The sequence below is a fragment of the Arachis duranensis genome, chromosome 4 (assembly GCF_000817695.3).
Source record: "Arachis duranensis cultivar V14167 chromosome 4, aradu.V14167.gnm2.J7QH, whole genome shotgun sequence".
In the NCBI taxonomy this organism is placed as follows: domain Eukaryota; kingdom Viridiplantae; phylum Streptophyta; class Magnoliopsida; order Fabales; family Fabaceae; genus Arachis; species Arachis duranensis.
The window spans coordinates 58,736,703-58,754,568 of record NC_029775.3 but is presented as its reverse complement, the minus strand read 5'-3'; the positions used below and the strand labels follow the sequence as shown (position 1 = coordinate 58,754,568).

The following is a 17,866-nucleotide window of genomic DNA, read 5'->3' as shown; positions in this document are numbered from 1 at the left end:
AGGAATTTTTTGGTTAGGTCTTCGAAGCTGGTGATTGATCTTGGTGGCAGGTTGTCGAACCACTTCATGGCTGACTTGGTGAGAGTGGTGGGGAAGGCTTTGCATCGAATCGCGTCGGAGGCGTCGACTAGGTACATTCTGCTTCTGAAGTTGCTGAGGTGGTGACTTGGATCGGTGGTGCCGTCGTAGAGATCCATATCGGGTGGTTTGAAGTTTCGCGGTACCTTCTACTTCATTGTCTCTTGCGTGAAGGGATCATGGTTGTCTTCGGGGGTGGGGCCGCGTTCTGTCCGATCTTTCAGGTTGGCCTCTATTTTCCGCAGTTTTTCTTCTAATTCCCTGCGCTTGCGAGCCTCCCTTCTCAGATCTTGTTCGGTTTCTTTTTGCTTCTTTACGTCCTCTTCGAGTTGTTTTAGTCGGTTTTGTTGTGCCCGGACTGCTTCTAGAATTTCCGAGCTCTTTTCTTTTTCGGGATGTTGTGGATCTTTGTTTGGGATTGATGTCTTTGGGCGATTCTGTTTGTTTCCTCCTGGAGTGCGTGGTGATAGAGGGCTGTCCGGTCGTTCTCCGGTGTGAACTTCATCCTCTTGCTCTGATGCAGCCCCGAGGTGGGGGGATTGATGACCCGAGCTTGATGTGCAGAGTGGTTGGTGGTTGTACCTGCAATGACACTCCGATGCTTAAGTTAGCATGGGTCCAAGCAGATATTTGAGTGGAATTAGAGTGTGAGTTATACCTGGGTGCTCCAGTGTATTTATAATAGTTGGCCGTGATCTTCCCTGGATAAGATATTCTTATCTTATCTTATCTTTTGGGAGTTTTATCCCTATCTTTGTGGAACCGCCTTTCCTAGGCCTTTTCGGCCTTTAGGTTTTGGGCTGCATTCCTTCTGATGGGCCTTCTTAGCTTTGTTGTCCGAGGTCCGACCTCAGGTGTGGGCCTTTGGGACGAGGTCGGACCTATCATGGATTTTGCCGAGTTTGGAAGAGCTCGGTCAAGGTATGAACACTTTTATTTATGTTTGATTTATGTTGCCCAATTGGCTTATGAATATTTTCCATGTTAGATTTGACTGCTTTGAATGAATATTATTTGAGGTATTCCAGATATTTATGATTTTAATTTAGCTTTCTACATTCTTGGCTTTGGTTAAGAAATCAATAACTCTTGAGTTATCAAACTCAACGTGATCGATAATCGCTATCTTTGCTAATTAGCTTGAACTTCTATAATCCCAATCTTTTTCTAGGAATTAACTAGGATTTGAAGATCAAACTAATTAGCCACTTGACCTTCCTTCGCACCAGCAGAGGTTAACTAAGTGGAATTAACATTCAATTTTCATCATCATTGATAAGGATAACTAGGATAGGACTTCTAATTTCTCATACCTTGCCAAGAGTTTATTTTACAGTCATTTATTTATTTTATTTGTCATTTATCATACTTGTTCCTCATTTTCAAAACCCCCAATTTACAAAACTCATAACCAATAATAAGAACACACCTCCCTGCAATTCCTTGAGAAGACGACCGAGGTTTAAATACTTCGGTTATCGATTTATTTAGGGGTTTGTTACTTGTGACAACCAAAACGTTTGTACGGAGGGATTTCTGTTGGTTCAGAATCTATAATTACAACGCGACTTTATAAAATTCTTTACTAGCAAAAATCCCGACTTGGCATTCAACTTCATGATGGCTCCTAGATATTGAGCAACTTGCTCTCCAGTTATATCTTCATCCTCTTCAAAGGAAGAATAGTCTTCAGAGCTCATAAATGGCAGAAGGAGATTTAATGGGATCTCTATGGTCTCTATATGACCTTCATATTCCTTTAGGTCCTCAATAGGGAACTCCTTCTTTCCTGAGAGACATCCCATGAGGTCTTCCTCATTGGGATTCACGTCCTCTCCTTCCTCTCTAGGTTCAGCAATGTTGATTATGTGAATGGCCTTGCACTCTCTTTTTGGATTCTCTTTAGTATTGCTTGGGAGAGTACTAGGAGGAGTTTCAGTGACTTTCTTACTCAGCTGGCCCACTTGTGCCTCCAAATTTCTGATAGAGGACCTTGTTTCACTCATGAAACTTAAAGTGGCCTTAGACAGATCAGAGACTGTGTTTGCTAAACTAGAGGTGCTCTGCTCAGAATTCTCTGTCTGTTGTTGAGAAGATGATGGAAAAGGTTTGCTGTTGCTGAGCTTGTTTCTTCCACCATTATTAAAGCCTTATTGAGGCTTTTGTTGATCCTTCCATGAGAAATTTGGATGATTTCTCCATGATGAATTATAGGTGTTTCCATAAGGTTCACCCATGTAATATACCTCTGCCATTGCAAGGTTCTCAGTATCATAAGCTTCTTCTTCAGAAGATGCCTCTTTAGTACTGTTGGATGCATTTTGCCATCCATTCAGACATTGAGAAATCATGTTGACTTGCTGAGTCAACATTTTGTTATGAGCCAATATGGCATTCAGAGCATCAATTTCAAGAACTCCCTTCCTCTAAGGCGTCCCGTTACTCACAAAATTCCTCTCAGAAGTGTACATTAATTGGTTATTTGCAACCATGTCAATAAGTTCTTGAGCTTCTGCAGGCGTTTTCTTTAGGTGAATGGATCCATCTGCAAAATGGTCCAATGACATCTTAGAGAACTTAGATACACCATAATAAAATATATCCAAAATGGTCCACTCTGAAAGCATGTCAGAAGGACACCTTTTGGTCATCTGCTTGTATCTTTCCCAAGCTTCATAGAGGGATTCACCATCTTTTTGTTTGAAGGTCTGAACATCCACTCTAAGCTTGCTCAGCTTTTGAGGAGGAAAGAACTTAGCCAAGAAGGCTGCGACCAGCTTATCCCATGAGTCCAGGCTATTTTTAGGTTGTGAGTCCAACCATGTTTAGCCTTGTCTCTTAAAGCAAAAGGGAAAAGCATGAGCCTGTAGACTTCAGGATCTACTCCCTTAGTCTTAATAGTCTCACAGATCTACAAGAACTCAGTTAAAAACTGATAGAGATCTTCTGATAGAAGTCCATGGAACTTACAGTTCTGTTGCATTAGAGCAACTAGTTGAGGTTTCAGCTCAAAATTGTTTGCTCCAATGGTAGGGATTGAGATGCTTCTTCCATAAAACTTGGAAGTAGGTGTAGTATAATCACCAATCATCCTTCTTGCATTATTATCTTCGGCTGCCATCTCCTCTTCTTCTTCGAAAATTTCTGTAAGGTTGTCTCTGGATTGTTGTAATTTAGCTTCTCTTAGTTTACTCTCCAGAGTCCTTTCAGGTTCAGGAACTGCTTCAACAAGAATGCTCTTGTCCTTGCTCCTGCTCATATGAAAAAGAAGGGAACAAAAAATAATAATAGGGATCCTCTTTACCATAGTAAAGAGATTCCTTTATGTTAGTAAAAGAAGAAAAGAAGAGAAGAAGGAAAAGGTAAGAATCCAAACACAAGGGAGAGGAGTAGGTTCGAATTCTTGAGATGAAGAGAAGTGTTAATGAATGAATAAATAAATAGAAAGAGATGAGAGAGGGAGAAATTCGAAAATAAATTTTGAAAAATAAGTTAGTGATTTTCAAAAATTAAAGGGAGAAATAAAATTAAAATTAAAATTTAAAATAATTAATTAATTAAAAAGAATTTTGAAAAGGGGTGAGGAATTTTCAAAAATTAGAAAGAGAAAAGTAGTTAGGTGGTTTTGAAAAAGATAAGAAACAAACAAAAAGTCAATTGGTTAGTTGAAAAAGATTTAAAAATAAATTTTGAAAAGATAAGAAGTTAGAAAAGATATTTTGAAATCAAATTTTTGAAAAAGAATTAATTAAAAAGATATGATGGAAAAGATATTTTGAAAAAGATTTGATTTTTAAAATTAAAATTGATTACTTGACTAACAAGAAACTAAAAGATATGACTCTAGAGTTTAAAGATTAAACCTTTCTTAACAATAAAGTAACAAACTTCAAATTTTTGAATCAATCACATTAATTGTTAGTGAAGTTTTTTAAAAAATCATGAAATAAAGATAAGAAAAAGATTTTAAAACTTAATTTTAAAGAACTTCAAAAATTAATAAAAAATTGAAAAAGATTTGATTTTTGAAAAAGTTTTGAAAAGATAAGATTTTTAAAATTGAAAATTTGACTTGACTTATAAGAAATAGCTAAGTTTTAAAAATTTTTGACTAAGTCAACTCAAATTTTAGAAATTTTGAGAAAAATAAGGAAAATATATTTTTTTATTTTTTGAATTTTTAACGAGGAGAGAGAAAAACATAAAAATGACCCAAAACATGAAAATTTTGGATCAAAACACATGATGCATGCAAGAACACTATGAATGTCAAGATGAACACCAAGAACACTTTGAAGATCAAGATGAACATCAAGACTTATTTTTGAAAAATTTTCAAGAAAAGAGAAACATGCAAGACACCAAACTTAGACATTTTCAATGCTTAGACTCTATGGATGCAAAAATGAACATGAAAAACAACAAAAGACACAAATCAAGAAAATATGAAGATCAAACAAGAAGACTTATCAAGAACAACTTGAAGATTATGAAGAACACATGCATGAATTTTCGAAAAAAATTTTAGAAAAATAAAAAGATGCAATTGACACCAAACTTAAAAATTGACTCTAGACTTAAACAAGAAACACAGAATATTTTTTATTTTTATGATTTTATAATTTTTTGGTATTTTTTTTCGAAAATTATTTTTAGAAAAACAAAAACAAAGAAAAAAATTTTGAAAAATTTTTGAAAACTTTTTAAAAAGAAAATAGAAGAAAATTACCTAATCTGAGCAACAAGATGAACTGTCAGTTGTCCAAACTCGAACAATCCCCGGCAACGGCGCCAAAAACTTGGTGCACTCAAATGTGAATCACACTTTGTCAAAACTTTGCACAACTAACCAGCAAGTGCACTGGGTCGTCCAAGTAATACCTTACATGAGTAAGTGTCGATCCCACGGAGATTGTTGGTATGAAGCAAGCTATGGTTATCTTCTAAATCTCAGTTAGGCGGATTCAAATAGTTGTAATAGATTTTGAAAGTAATAATAATTAAAGCACAAAATAGAGATAAAGACACTTATGTAGATCATTGGTGGGAATTTCAGATAAGCATAAGAAGATGCTGTGTTCTTTCTGAATCTCTGCTTTCCTGCTGCCTTCATCCAATCCCTCTTACTCCTTTCCATGGCAAGCTGTATGTAGGGCATCACCATTGTCAATGGCTACTTCCCATCCTCTCAGTGAAAATGGTTCAATGCTCTGTCACGGCACGGCTAATCATCTGTCGATTCTCGATCATGTCGGAATAGAATCCATTGATTCTTTTGCGTTTGTCATCACGCCCAACAATCGCGAGTTTAAAGCTCGTCACAGCCATTCAATCCTTGAATCCTACTCAGAATACCACAGACAAGGTTTAGACTTTTCAGATCCTCAAGAGTGGCCGCCAAAGGATTCTAGCTTACACCACAAAGATTCTGATTAAGGAATCCAAGAGATACTCGCTCTTTCTAAAGTAAAACAGAAGTGGTTGTCAGTCACACATTCATAAGTGAGAATGATGATGAGTGTCACATATCATCACATTCATCATGTTGAAGTGCAACGAATATCTTAGAACAGGAATAAACTGAATTGAATAGAAAATAGTAGTAATTGCATTAAAACTCGAGGTACAGCAGAGCTCCACACCCTTAATCTATGGTGTGTGGAAAGTCCACCGTTGAAAATACATAAGTGATGGTCCAGGCATGGCCGAGAGGCCAGCCCCCATGAATGTCTAAAATCGCATACACTGATTAAAGATCAATCTAAAGACAAGACGCCTAATACAATAGTAAAATGTCCTATTTATACTAGACTAGTTACTAGGGTTTACAGAAATAAGTAATTGATATAGAAATCTACCTCTGGGGCCCACTTGGTGTGTGCTTGGGTTGAGCTTGAGCTTTACACGTGAAGAGGCTTCTTTTGGAGTTAAACGCCAATTTTTAACGTGTTTTTGGCGGTTAACTCTGGTTTGTGATGTGTTTCTAGCGTTTGACTCCAGGATGCAGCATGGAACTGGCGTTGAGCGCTAATTTGCGTCATCTAATCTCGAATAAAGTATGACTATTATATATTGATAGAAAGGTCTGGATGTTTACTTTCCAACACCGTTGAGAGCGCACCATTTGGAGTTCTGTAGCTCCAGAAAATCATTTCGAGTGCAGGGAGATCAGAATCCAACAGCATCAGCAGTCCTTTGTCAGCCTTTTATCAGAGTTTTTCTCAGGTCCCTTAATTTTAGCCAAAAAATGCCTGAAATCACAGAAAAACACACAAACTCATAGTAAAGTCTAAAAATGTGAATTTGGCATAAAAACTAATGAAAACATCCCTAAAAGTAGCTAGATCCTACTGAAAACTACCTAAAAACAATGCCAAAAAGCGTATAAATTATCCGCTCATCACTCAGCTTTTGAGGAGGAAAGAACTTGGAGAAGAAGGCCGTGACCAGCTTATCCCAAGAGCCAGGCTATCTTTAGGTTGTGAGTCCAACCATGTTCTAGCTCTGTCTCTTACAGTAAAAGGGAAAAGCATGAGCCTGTAGACTTCAGGATCTACTCCATTAGTCTTAACAGTATCATAGATCTGCAGGAATTCAGTTAAAAACTTATAGGGATCTTCTGATGGAAGTCCATGGAACTTACAGTTTTGTTGCATCAGAGCAACTAGTTGAGGCTTCAGCTCAAAATTGTTTGCTCCAATGGCAGGGATTGAGATGCTTCTTCCATAAAAGTTGGAAGTAGGTGTAGTATAATCACCAAGCATCCTCCTTGCACCTCCACCATTGTTATTGGGTTCGGCCATATCTCTCTCTTTTTTGAGATTCTCTGTAAGGTTTTCCCTAGATTGTTGTGCTTTAGCTTTTCTTAGCTTCTTCTTCAGAGTCCTTTCAGGTTCAGGATCTGCTTCAACAAGTTTGTCCTTGTCCTTGCTCCTGCTCATATGAAAAAGAAGAGAATAGAAAAGAAGAGGAATCCTCTATGTCACAGTATAGAGATTCCTTTATGTGAGTAGAAGAAAAGAAGAATAAGAATGAAGAAGAGAAAAATTTGAACACAGAAGAGAAGAGAGGGTTTGAATTTTAAGATGAAGAAAAGAGTGTTAGTAATTAAATAAATAAATAGAAGAAGATGAGATAGAGAGTGATGAGCGGATAATTTATACGCTTTTTGGCTTTGTTTTTAGGTAATTTTTAGTATGATCTAACTACTTTTAGGGATGTTTTCATTAGTTTTTATGTTAAATTCACATTTCTTGACTTTACTATGAATTTGTGTGTTTTTCTATGATTTCAGGTATTTTCTGGCTGAAATTGAGGGACCTGAGCAAAACTCTGATAAGAAGGCTGACAAAGGACTGCTGATGTTGTTGGAATCTGACCTCCCTTCACTCGAAATGGATTTTCCGGAGCTGCTGAACTCCAAATGGCGCGCTCTCAACGGCGTTGAAAAGTAGACATCCAGAGATTTCCAGCAATATATAATAGTCTATATTTTATTGGAGATTTGATGACATAAACTGGCGCTCAACGCCAGTTTCATGCTGCATTCTGGAGTCAAACGCCAGAAACACGTCACGAACCAGAGTTGAACGCCAGAAACACGTTACAACTTGGTGTTCAACTCCAATAAAAGCCTCTACACGTGTAACATTCAAGCTCAGCCCAAGCACACACCAAGTGGGCCCCAGAAGTGGATTTCTGCATCAATTACTTACTTTTGTAAACCCTAAGTACCTAGTTTATTATAAATAGGACATTTTACTATTGTATTTTCATCCTGGATTGTGTTTTTGATCCTGTGATCACATTTTGGGGGCTGGCCATTCAGCCATGCCGGACCTTCATCACTTATGTATTTTCAACAGTGGAGTTTCTACACACCATAGATTAAGGGTGTCGAGCTCTGGTGTACCTCGAGTTTTAATGCAAGTACTACTATTTTCTATTCAATTCGACTTATTCTTATTCTAAGATATTCGTTGCACTTCAACATGATGAATGAGATGATCCGTGATACTCATCATCATTCTCACTTATGAATGCGTGACTGACAACCACTTTCGTTCTACCTTAGACTAGGCGCATATCTCTTGGATTCCTTAAGCAGAATCTTCGTGGTATAAGCTAGAATTGATGGTGGCATTCATGGGAATCCGGAAAGTCTAACCTTGTCTGTGGTATTCTGAGTAGGATTCCGGGATTGAATGACTGTGACGAGCTTCAAACTCGCGATTGCTGGGCGTGATGACAAACGCAAAAGAATCAAGGGATTCTATTCCAACATGATCGACAACCGACAGATGATTAGTCGTGTTGTGACAGTGCATTTGGACCATTTTCACTGAGAGGATGGAATGTAGCCATTGACAACGGTGATGCCCTACATACAGCTTGCCATGGAAAGGAGTGACAAAGATTGGATAAAAGCAGTAGGAAAGCAGAGATTCAGAAAGGACACAGCATCTCCATGCACCTATCTGAAATTCCCACTATTGAATTATATGAGTAACTATTTACTATTTTATTCCTTCGCGTATACTATAATTTCACAATACAGTTGAATCTGACTGACTGGGATTTACAAGATGACCATAGCTTGCTTCATACCAACAATCTCTATGGGATCGACCCTTACTCACGTAAGGTATTACTTGGACGACCCAGTACACTTGCTGGTTAGTTGTGCGGAGTTGTGACAAAGTGTGATTCATGTTTAAGAGCACCAAGCCTTTGGAGCCATTGTTAATGATCACAATTTCGCCTACCAAGTTTTTGGCGCCATTGCCGGGGATTGTTCGAGTTTGGACAACTAACGGTTCATCTTGTTGCTCAAATTAGGCAATTTTCTTTTCAAAAAGTTTTCAAAAATCTTTCAAAAATTTTTTTTTCTTTATTTTCGTTTTTCTAAAGAATATTTTCGAAAAATTTATTAAGAAAATACAAAAAAATCATAAAATCATAAAAATCAAAAATATTTTTTGTTTCTTGTTTGAGTCTTGAGTCAATTTTTAAGTTTGGTGTCAATTGCATGTTTTAAAAATTATTATGCATTTTTCGAAAAATTCATGCATTCATAGTGTTCTTCATGATCTTCAAGTTGTTCTTGGTAAATCTTCTTGTATGATCTTGATATTTTCTTGTTTTGTGTCTTTTGTTATTTTTCATATGCATTTTTGCATTCATAGTATCCATGCATTAAAGAATTCTAAGTTTGGTGTCTTGCATGTTTTCTTTGCATCAAAATTTTTTCAAAAATATGTTCTTGATGTTCATCATGATCTTCAAAGTGTTCTTGGTGTTCATCTTGACATTCATAGTTTTCTTGAATGCATCATGAGTTTTGATTCATAATTTTCATGTTGTAAGTCATTTTTGTTGTTTTTCTCTCTCATCATTAAAAATTCAAAAATCAAAAAATATATTTTCCTTATTTCTCTCCTAATTTTTGAAAATTTGAGTTGACTTAGTCAAAATTTTTTAAAATTAGTTGTTTCTCATATGTCAAGTCAAATTTTCAATTTTAAAAATCCTATCTTTTCAAAACTTTTTTTTCAAAAATCAAATCTTTTTCATTTTTATCTTATTCATTTCGAAAATTTTAAAATTATTTTGAACATCTTTTTCTTAATTTTATTTCAAATTTTTGAAATTACACTAACAATTAATGTGATTGATTCAAAAATTTGAAGTTTGTTGCTTTCTTGTTAAGAAAGGTTCAATCTTTAAATTCTAGAATCATATCTTTTAGTTTCTTGTTAGTTAAGTAATTAATTTTAATTTTAAAAAGTTAAATCATTTTCAACCATATCTTTTTATCATATCTTTTTCAAAATTTTATCTTTTTCAAAAATTTGATTTTAAAATATCTTATCTAACCACTTATCTTCTTATCTTTTCAAATTTGATTTTAATATCTTTTTCAACTAACTAATTAACTTTTTGTTTGTTTCTTATCTTTTTCAAAACTACCTAACTACTTCTCCCTCTCTAATTTTCGAAAATATCTCATCCCTTTTTCAAAATTCTTTTTAAATTAATTGATTATTTTAAATTTTAATTTTAATTCTATCTCATTTTTAATTTTCGAAAATCACTAACTCCTTTTCAAAATTAATTTTCGAATTCTCTCTCTCATCTTCTTCTATTTATTTATTTATTTACTAACACTTCTCTTCATCTCTCTTCATCTCCAATCAGTTCCTCTATCCTTACCCTTGAGTTTGGATTATTCCTTCTTCTTAATCCTTATCCCCTTTCTTCTTCTACTAATAATAAGGATCCTCTTTACTGTGACATAGAGGATTCCTCTTCCTTTTCTTTTTCTCTTCTCTTTCATATGAGCAGGAACAAGGAAAAAGGCACTCTTGTTGAAGCTGATCCTGAACCTGAAAGGACTCTGAAGAAAAAACTAAGAGAAGATAAATTACAACAATCCAGAGGCAACCTTTCTGAAAATTTCGAACAAGAGAAGGAGATGGCAGCCGAACCCAACAACAATAATGCAAGGAGGATGCTTGGTGATTTTACTAAACCCAAGTCCAAGTTTGATGGAAGAAGCATCTCAATTCCTGCCATTAGAGCAAACAATTTTGAGCTGAAACCTCAATTAGTTGCTTTAATGCAATAGAACTGCAAGTTTCATGGACTTCCATCTGAAGATCCTTACCAGTTTTTAACTGAGTTCTTGCAGATTTGTGAAACTGTTAAGACGAATGGAGTAGATCCTGAAGTCTACAGGCTCATGCTTTTCCCTTTTGCTGTAAGAGACAGAGCTAGAACATGGTTGGATAATTTATGCGCTTTTTGGCTTTGTTTTTAGGTAATTTTTAGTATGATCTAACTACTTTTAGGGATGTTTTCATTAGTTTTTATGTTAAATTCACATTTCTAGACTTTACTATGAGTTTTTGTGTTTTTCTGTAATTTCAGGTATTTTCTGGCTGAAATTGAGGGAGCTGAGCAAATCTCTGATAAGAAGGATGACAAAGGACTGCTGATGCTGTTGGAATCTGACGTCCTTGCACTCAAAATGGATTTTCCGGAGCTATAGAACTCCAACTGGCACGCTCTTAATGGCGTTGGAAAGTAGACATCCAGAGCTTTCCAACAATATATAATAGTCCATCCTTTATTTGAGATTTGATGATGTAAATTGGCGCTCAACGCCAGTTTCATGCTACATTCTAGAGTCAAACGCCAGAAACTCGTCATGAACCAGAGTTGAACGCCAGAAACACGTTACAGCTTGGTGTTCAACTCCAATAAAAGCCTCTTCACGTGTAACATTCAAGCTCAGCCCAAGCACACACCAAGTGGGCCCCGGAAGTGGATTTCTGCATGAATTACTTACTTCTGTAGACCCTAAGTAGATAGTTTATTATAAATAGGACATTTTACTATAGTATTTTCATCCTGGATTGTATTTTTGATCTTGTGACCACGTTTTGGGGGCTGGCCATTCGGCCATTCCTGGACCTTCATCACTTATGTATTTTCAACGGTGGAGTTTCTACACACCATAGATTATGGGTGTGGAGCTCTGCTGTACCTCAAGTTTTAATGCAAGTACTACTATTTTCTATTCAATTCGACTTATTCTTATTCTAAGATATTCGTTGCACTTCAACATGATGAATGTGATGATCCATGATACTCATCATCATTCTCACCTATGAACGCGTGGCTGACAACCACTTCCGTTCTACCTTAGACTGGGCGCATATCTCTTGGATTCCTTAAGCAGAATCTTCGTGGTATAAGCTAGAATTGATAGCGGCATTCATGGGAATCCGGAAAGTCTAACCTTGTCTATGATATTCCGAGTAGGATTCCGGGATTGAATGACTGTGACGAGCTTCAAACTCGCGATTGCTGGGCGTGATGACAAACGCAAAAGAATCAAGGGATTCTATTCCAACATGATCGATAACCGACATATGATTAGCCGTGCTGTGACAGAGCATTTGGACTATTTTCATGAGAGGATGGGATGTAGCCATTGACAATGGTGATGCCCTACATATAGCTTGCCATGGAAAGGAGTGACAAAGATTGGATAAAAGCAGTAGGAAAGCAGAGATTCAGAAAGGACACAGCATCTCCATGCACCTATCTGAAATTCCCACTATTGAATTATATGAGTAACTATTTAATATTTTATTCCTTCGCGTATACTATAATTTCTTAATACAGTTGAATCCGCCTGACTGGGATTTACAAGATGACCATAGCTTGCTTCATACCAACAATCTCTGTGGGATCGACCCTTACTCACATAAGGTATTACTTGGACGACCGAGTACACTTGCTAGTTAGTTGTGCGGAGTTGTGACAAAGTGTGATTCATGTTTAAGAGCACCAAGTCTTTGGAGCCATTGTTGATGATCATAATTTTGCCTACCAGAGAGAAATTCGAAATTTTTTTTTGAAAAATAGTTAGTGATTTTCAAAAATTGAGAGGAGAAATACAATTAAAATTAAAATTTGAAACAATTAGTTAATTAAAAGAATTTTGAAAAAGAGGGAGGTAATTTTCGAAAATTAGAGAGAGAAAAGTAGTTAGGTGGTTTTGAAATAGTAAAACAAACAAAAAGTTAATTAGTTAGTTGGAAAAGATTTGAAATTCAATTTTGAAAAGATAGGAAGTTAGAAAAGATTTTTGAAATCAATTTTGAAAAAAGATATGATTTGAAAAAGATATGATTGAGATTTGTATGGAAAAGATTTGATTTTTAAAATTAAAATTGATTACTTGACTAACAAGAAATTAAAAGATATGATTCTAGAATTTAAAGATCGAACCTTTCTTAACAAGAAAGTAACAAACCTCAAATTTTTTAATCAATCACATTAATTATTAGTAAAGTTTTCGAAAATTATGAAATAAAAATTAAGAAAAAGATTTTGAAAATCAATTTTAAAAAATTTCGAAACTAATAGAAAAAATGAAAAAGATTTGATTTTTTAAAAAAAGATTTTGAAAAGATAAGATTTTTAAAATTGAAATCTTGACTTGACTAACAAGAAACAACTAGTTTTAAAATTTTTTGACTAAGTCAACCCAAAGATTTCGAAATTTTGAGTAAAATAAGGAAAAGATATTTTTTTTATTTTTGAATTTTTAATGAGAAGAGAGAAAAACACAAATATGACCCAAAACATGAAAATTTTTGGATCAAAACCAATGATGCATGCAAGAACACTATGAATGTCAAGATGAACACCAAGAACACTTTGAAGATTAAGATGAACATCAAGACTTATTTTGGAAAAATTTTCAAGAAAAGAAAAACATGCAAGACACCAAACTTAGAAATTTTTCATGTTTGGACACTATGAATGCAAAAATGCATATGAAAAACAACAAAAAACACAAACAAGAAAATATGGAGATCAAACAAGAAGACTTACCAAGAACAACTTGAAGATAATGAAAAACACATGCATGAATTTTCGAAAAATGCAAAAGTTTTTTAAAACATGCAATTGACACCAAACTTAAAAATTGACACTAGACTCAAACAAGAAACACAAAATATTTTTGATTTTTATGATTTTATTAATAATTTTTTTTTTGAAAAACGAAAACAAAGAGAAATTTTTTTTTGAAAAATTTTTGAAAAGAAAATTACCTAATATGAGCAATAAGATGAACCGTCAGTTGTCCAAACTTGATTAATCCCCGGCAACAGCGCCAAAAACTTGGTGCACAAAATTGTGATCATTAACAATGGCGCCAAAGACTTGGAGCTCTCAAACGTGAATCACACATTGTCACAACTTTGCACAACTAACCAACAAGTGCACTGGGTCATCCAAGTAATACTTTACATGAGTATGGGTCGATCCCACAGAGATTGTTGGTATGAAGCAAGCTATGGTCATCTTGTAAATCTCAGTTAGGCGGATTCAAATGGTTTTAATGGTTTTCGAATATAAAGATAATTAAAGCATAAAATAGAGATAGAGATACTTATGTAAATCATTGGTGGGAATTTCAGAGAAGTGTAAGGAGATGCTTTGTCCCTTCTGAATCTCTGCTTTCCTACTTCTTTCCTCCAATCATTCTTACTCCTTTCTATGGCAAGCTGTATGTAGGGCGTCACCGCTGCAATGGCTACTTCCCATCCTCTCAGTAAAAATGGTCCAAATGCTCTGTCACAGCACAGCTAATCATCTGTCGGTTCTCGATCATGTCAGAATAGAATCCAGTGATTCTTTTGCATCTGTCACTACGCCCAACACTCGCGAGTTTGAAGCTCATCACAGTCATCCCTTCCCAGATCCTACTCGAAATACCACAGACAAGGTTTAGACTTTCCGAATCTCAGGAATGGCCGCCAATAATTCTAGCTTATACCACGAAGATTCTGATTAAGGAATCCAAGAGATACACACTCTTGCTCTCGCTTGTAGAAAGGAACTGGTTGTCAGTCACGCGTTCATAGGTGAGAATGATGATGAGTGTCACAGATCATCACATTCATCATGTTGAAGTGCAGCGAATATCTTAGAATAAGAATATGCATGAATTGAATAGAAGAATAATAGTAATTGCATTAACACTCGAGGAACAGCAGAGCTCCACACCTTAATCTATGGTGTGTAGAAAATCCACTGTTGAAAATACATAAGTGATGGTCCAGGCATGGCCGAATGGCCAGCCTCCCAAATAGCATGTGAATTCGAAAATAGGGAAAAGACTCCTAGTACAATAGTATAAAGTTCTATTTATACTAAACTAGCTACTAGGGTTTATAGAAATAAGTCTAAGTGCAGAATTCCACTTCCGGGTGATGTGTGGAAAACGATCCAACACAAAACTCACCGGCAAGTGTACCAGGTCGCATCAAGTAATAAAACTCACGGGAGTGAGGTCTATCCCACAGGGATTGAAGGATTGAGCAATTTTAGTTTAGTGGTTGATTTAGTCAAGCGAATCAAGTATTGGTTGAGTGATTTTGTATCCAATAATAAGTAAATAGCAGGAAATGTAAAAGGAGAGGGATGAATTGCAGAAATTAAAGAGAACTGAAAGTAAAGGTGCTAAATCTTAAAGAACAAGAAATTAAATGACTGAAACTTAAAGTGCGAAAAATGTAAATTGCGGTAACATAAAGTGCAAGAAATATAAATTGCTTGAATGAAAAAGGAATTTAAGGACTGGGAATTCAGAAATTTAAGCAAGAGAAACTAAATTGCAACAATTATTAAAGCAAGATAAGAATCGAAATTGGCTAGATCTCAAACAGAAATGGAAATTTGAATGCAGCAGTGGTTCAGCCGAAGAACCATAAAAAAAAATTAGATCTCAGGACTCCAGAGACTAGATAGCAGAGTCTAGATCTCAATTGCCTTCCTAAATCCAAGTTCACAAAGCAAGTAAAGAGAAATTGAAGATTGAAGCAATAAAGGAAATGAAATTTAACTCAATTATGAAGAAGGAAAATCAAAGAAATCTTAAATGGAGATTGAGACAGAAGTTCCTCAATTCTTCACACTCAAGACTCAGACAAAACCCAGTAAAAAAAACAAAAAAAATCAAAGGAAGAAGAAGTGAATTCTCTCCTCCAATTCTCAAGCTATTGCCGAAAAACAGAAAAATGGAAAGTGAGCTCTCAAGTTGACTAAGGATGAAAATTAAAATGAAATTCAGCTTCTTTTTTAATCCTAGCTAACACCTATTTATACACTTTTTGTTTTGGATCTAAGAATTTTGAGTGGGCTTTTTGATTTGGTGAAGAAGTGAATTAAGTTGGATTTTTGAGTGAAATTCAGCCCATGTTGCTCCCACGAGGTTGCTCTGCTCTTGTGGAGGGCAGTGCAGAGTTTTTCCTTCCCTTATTTCTTGGCCTTTGTCATGGTGCGTCCAAGCTGCGCGCCCAAGCTCCCTTGCTGTGCGTCAATGTGTGTGCTGGCCGTGCCAAATTATGCACCATGCACCAAGGAATGTTGCTCTGCCCTCCACAAGGGCAGGGCAGCGCAAGCTTTTCGTGTTCTTGGGTGACGTCCCAAGATCGAAACCTGGCTGAAGGCATGCTGAGCTTTTTCTTCTTGGCACATGATTCACGCTTAAGGCTTGGCTTCCTAGAGATCTTGTGTTCGAAACTTGGTGGTAGCCTTTTAGCCAAGTGTGGCTCATTTTCCTTTATTGTTGCGCCACTCCCTTCCCTTCATATGCTTGGGTTCGAAACCCATGGGTGGCACTTGGAGAACAATTTCCTTGAATTTTTTCATGAGGAGCCCGAAATTGCTCTTGGGGAGGGCAAGGCAGAATTTTTCCTTCCCTTGTTTCTTGGCCTAGAATTGTGCTCCGCCCTCAAGGAGGGCAGGGCAGTGAAGCCTTGAATGCTTGGTTCATTGTTGTGCTCACTTGGAGGGCAGTGTGCTCTTGTGGAGGGCAGTGTGGCTTCCTCCTTCAATGCTGCGCCACACTCCTTCTTCTTTTTCCACACTATTTTCTTCCTTTGGCCACACTTCTTAAGCCACGCTTCCTTCTTTTCTTCTTTTCTTCACCTACAATTAGTCAAAACAACCAATCAAAGTATCACTAAATTCACAAGGTTTATAAATCAATAAAAATCAATTAAATTTAGTTTGAATCTCATGATTTAGCATCAATTAAAGGGTGGTTGATTGATTCAAATAAAACATGCAATTCCACTCTAAATTGCTTACTTATGGTGCAAGAAAGTGCATAAAAACTAGTGAAACAAGTGAAATTAGCTTGAGAAATGGGTATATGATGACTTTTCATCACAACCCCAAACTTAAATCTTGCTTGTCCCCAAGCAAGCATCAAAATTAAGAGGAAATGAAATGAAAAAAAGAAAAGCATACATATTCTTAATAGGCATATAGTAGAACTTGGTTCGTGGAGTTTTTATGCAGACAATGATAACTTAGTTATTGTTTGTTGTTACATAATATACACTTTTCCTCAAAGGCTTACTAAACTTGTTGTTGTAAGGTTTACTTTTTACTTGCTCCCTTGCTAACTTTTCTTTTCTTATTTTGCTTAACAAGCTTATTATTCTTTGAAGGCTTGGTGTCAAATGTTGCAATAGCCTTTGGCTTTATTTTTTTCTCAACATTTCTTCACCACAAACACATGGCTCACTATTTCCTCCTAGGATCATTGATGCCCAGCACCCTCTTTGGATAACTAAATGTTCTGTAGCTAGGTTGCTCTTTATTGTGGATTTTCAATTGACCATCCCAAATCAGTTGATCTAAGTGGCCAGGTTTTGAAATACCCCTTAGAATTTACTTGTCCAAGCATATCCTAGTACAAGAACACCACAGGCATGTGTCCTAGGGTCCAAGCTATTGGTGCCCAGCCTTTATTCTTTGTTTTTCTTGCCACATTGGCTTTTTCTTCTTCCTTTTCTTTTTGTTTTATTTTATTCTCAAGGGATTTTTTTCTTTACTGATAGGAACCTTTATGACAGCAAGCTAGCTCACACTTCAATGAAAATGACATTATGCAACAATTATTTCATGAGTTATGCATTTAATCAAACACATATACCACCATTAACTTCCATTCTAACTTATGCAACATTGGGTATTTACTTTCTAATTCAAACATTTCTCTTTTATTCAAGCATATGGGAAACAAAACAAAATTTAAAGCTAAGTGATGAATGACAAGTATTATGCAGATCAGCATACTTAATCAAACAACTTCACTTGCAACTAGATGAACACTTTAGCAAGACATACAAGAATTCCTGAATTAAAACATTTAACAACAACAAGGATTAAGTGTAGATACAACCTTTTGGGT

General features: G+C 35.9%; 1 non-coding gene across 1 annotated transcript; it reads left to right on the top strand.

The window, feature by feature from the left end:
* Window positions 1-2,699: 2,699 nt before the first annotated feature.
* LOC127747169 (small nucleolar RNA R71) lies at window positions 2,700-2,807 on the top strand. The gene has a single exon (XR_008008973.1). It is a non-coding gene; the product is annotated as a small nucleolar RNA R71 (small nucleolar RNA).
* The last annotated feature ends 15,059 nt before the right edge of the window (window positions 2,808-17,866 follow it).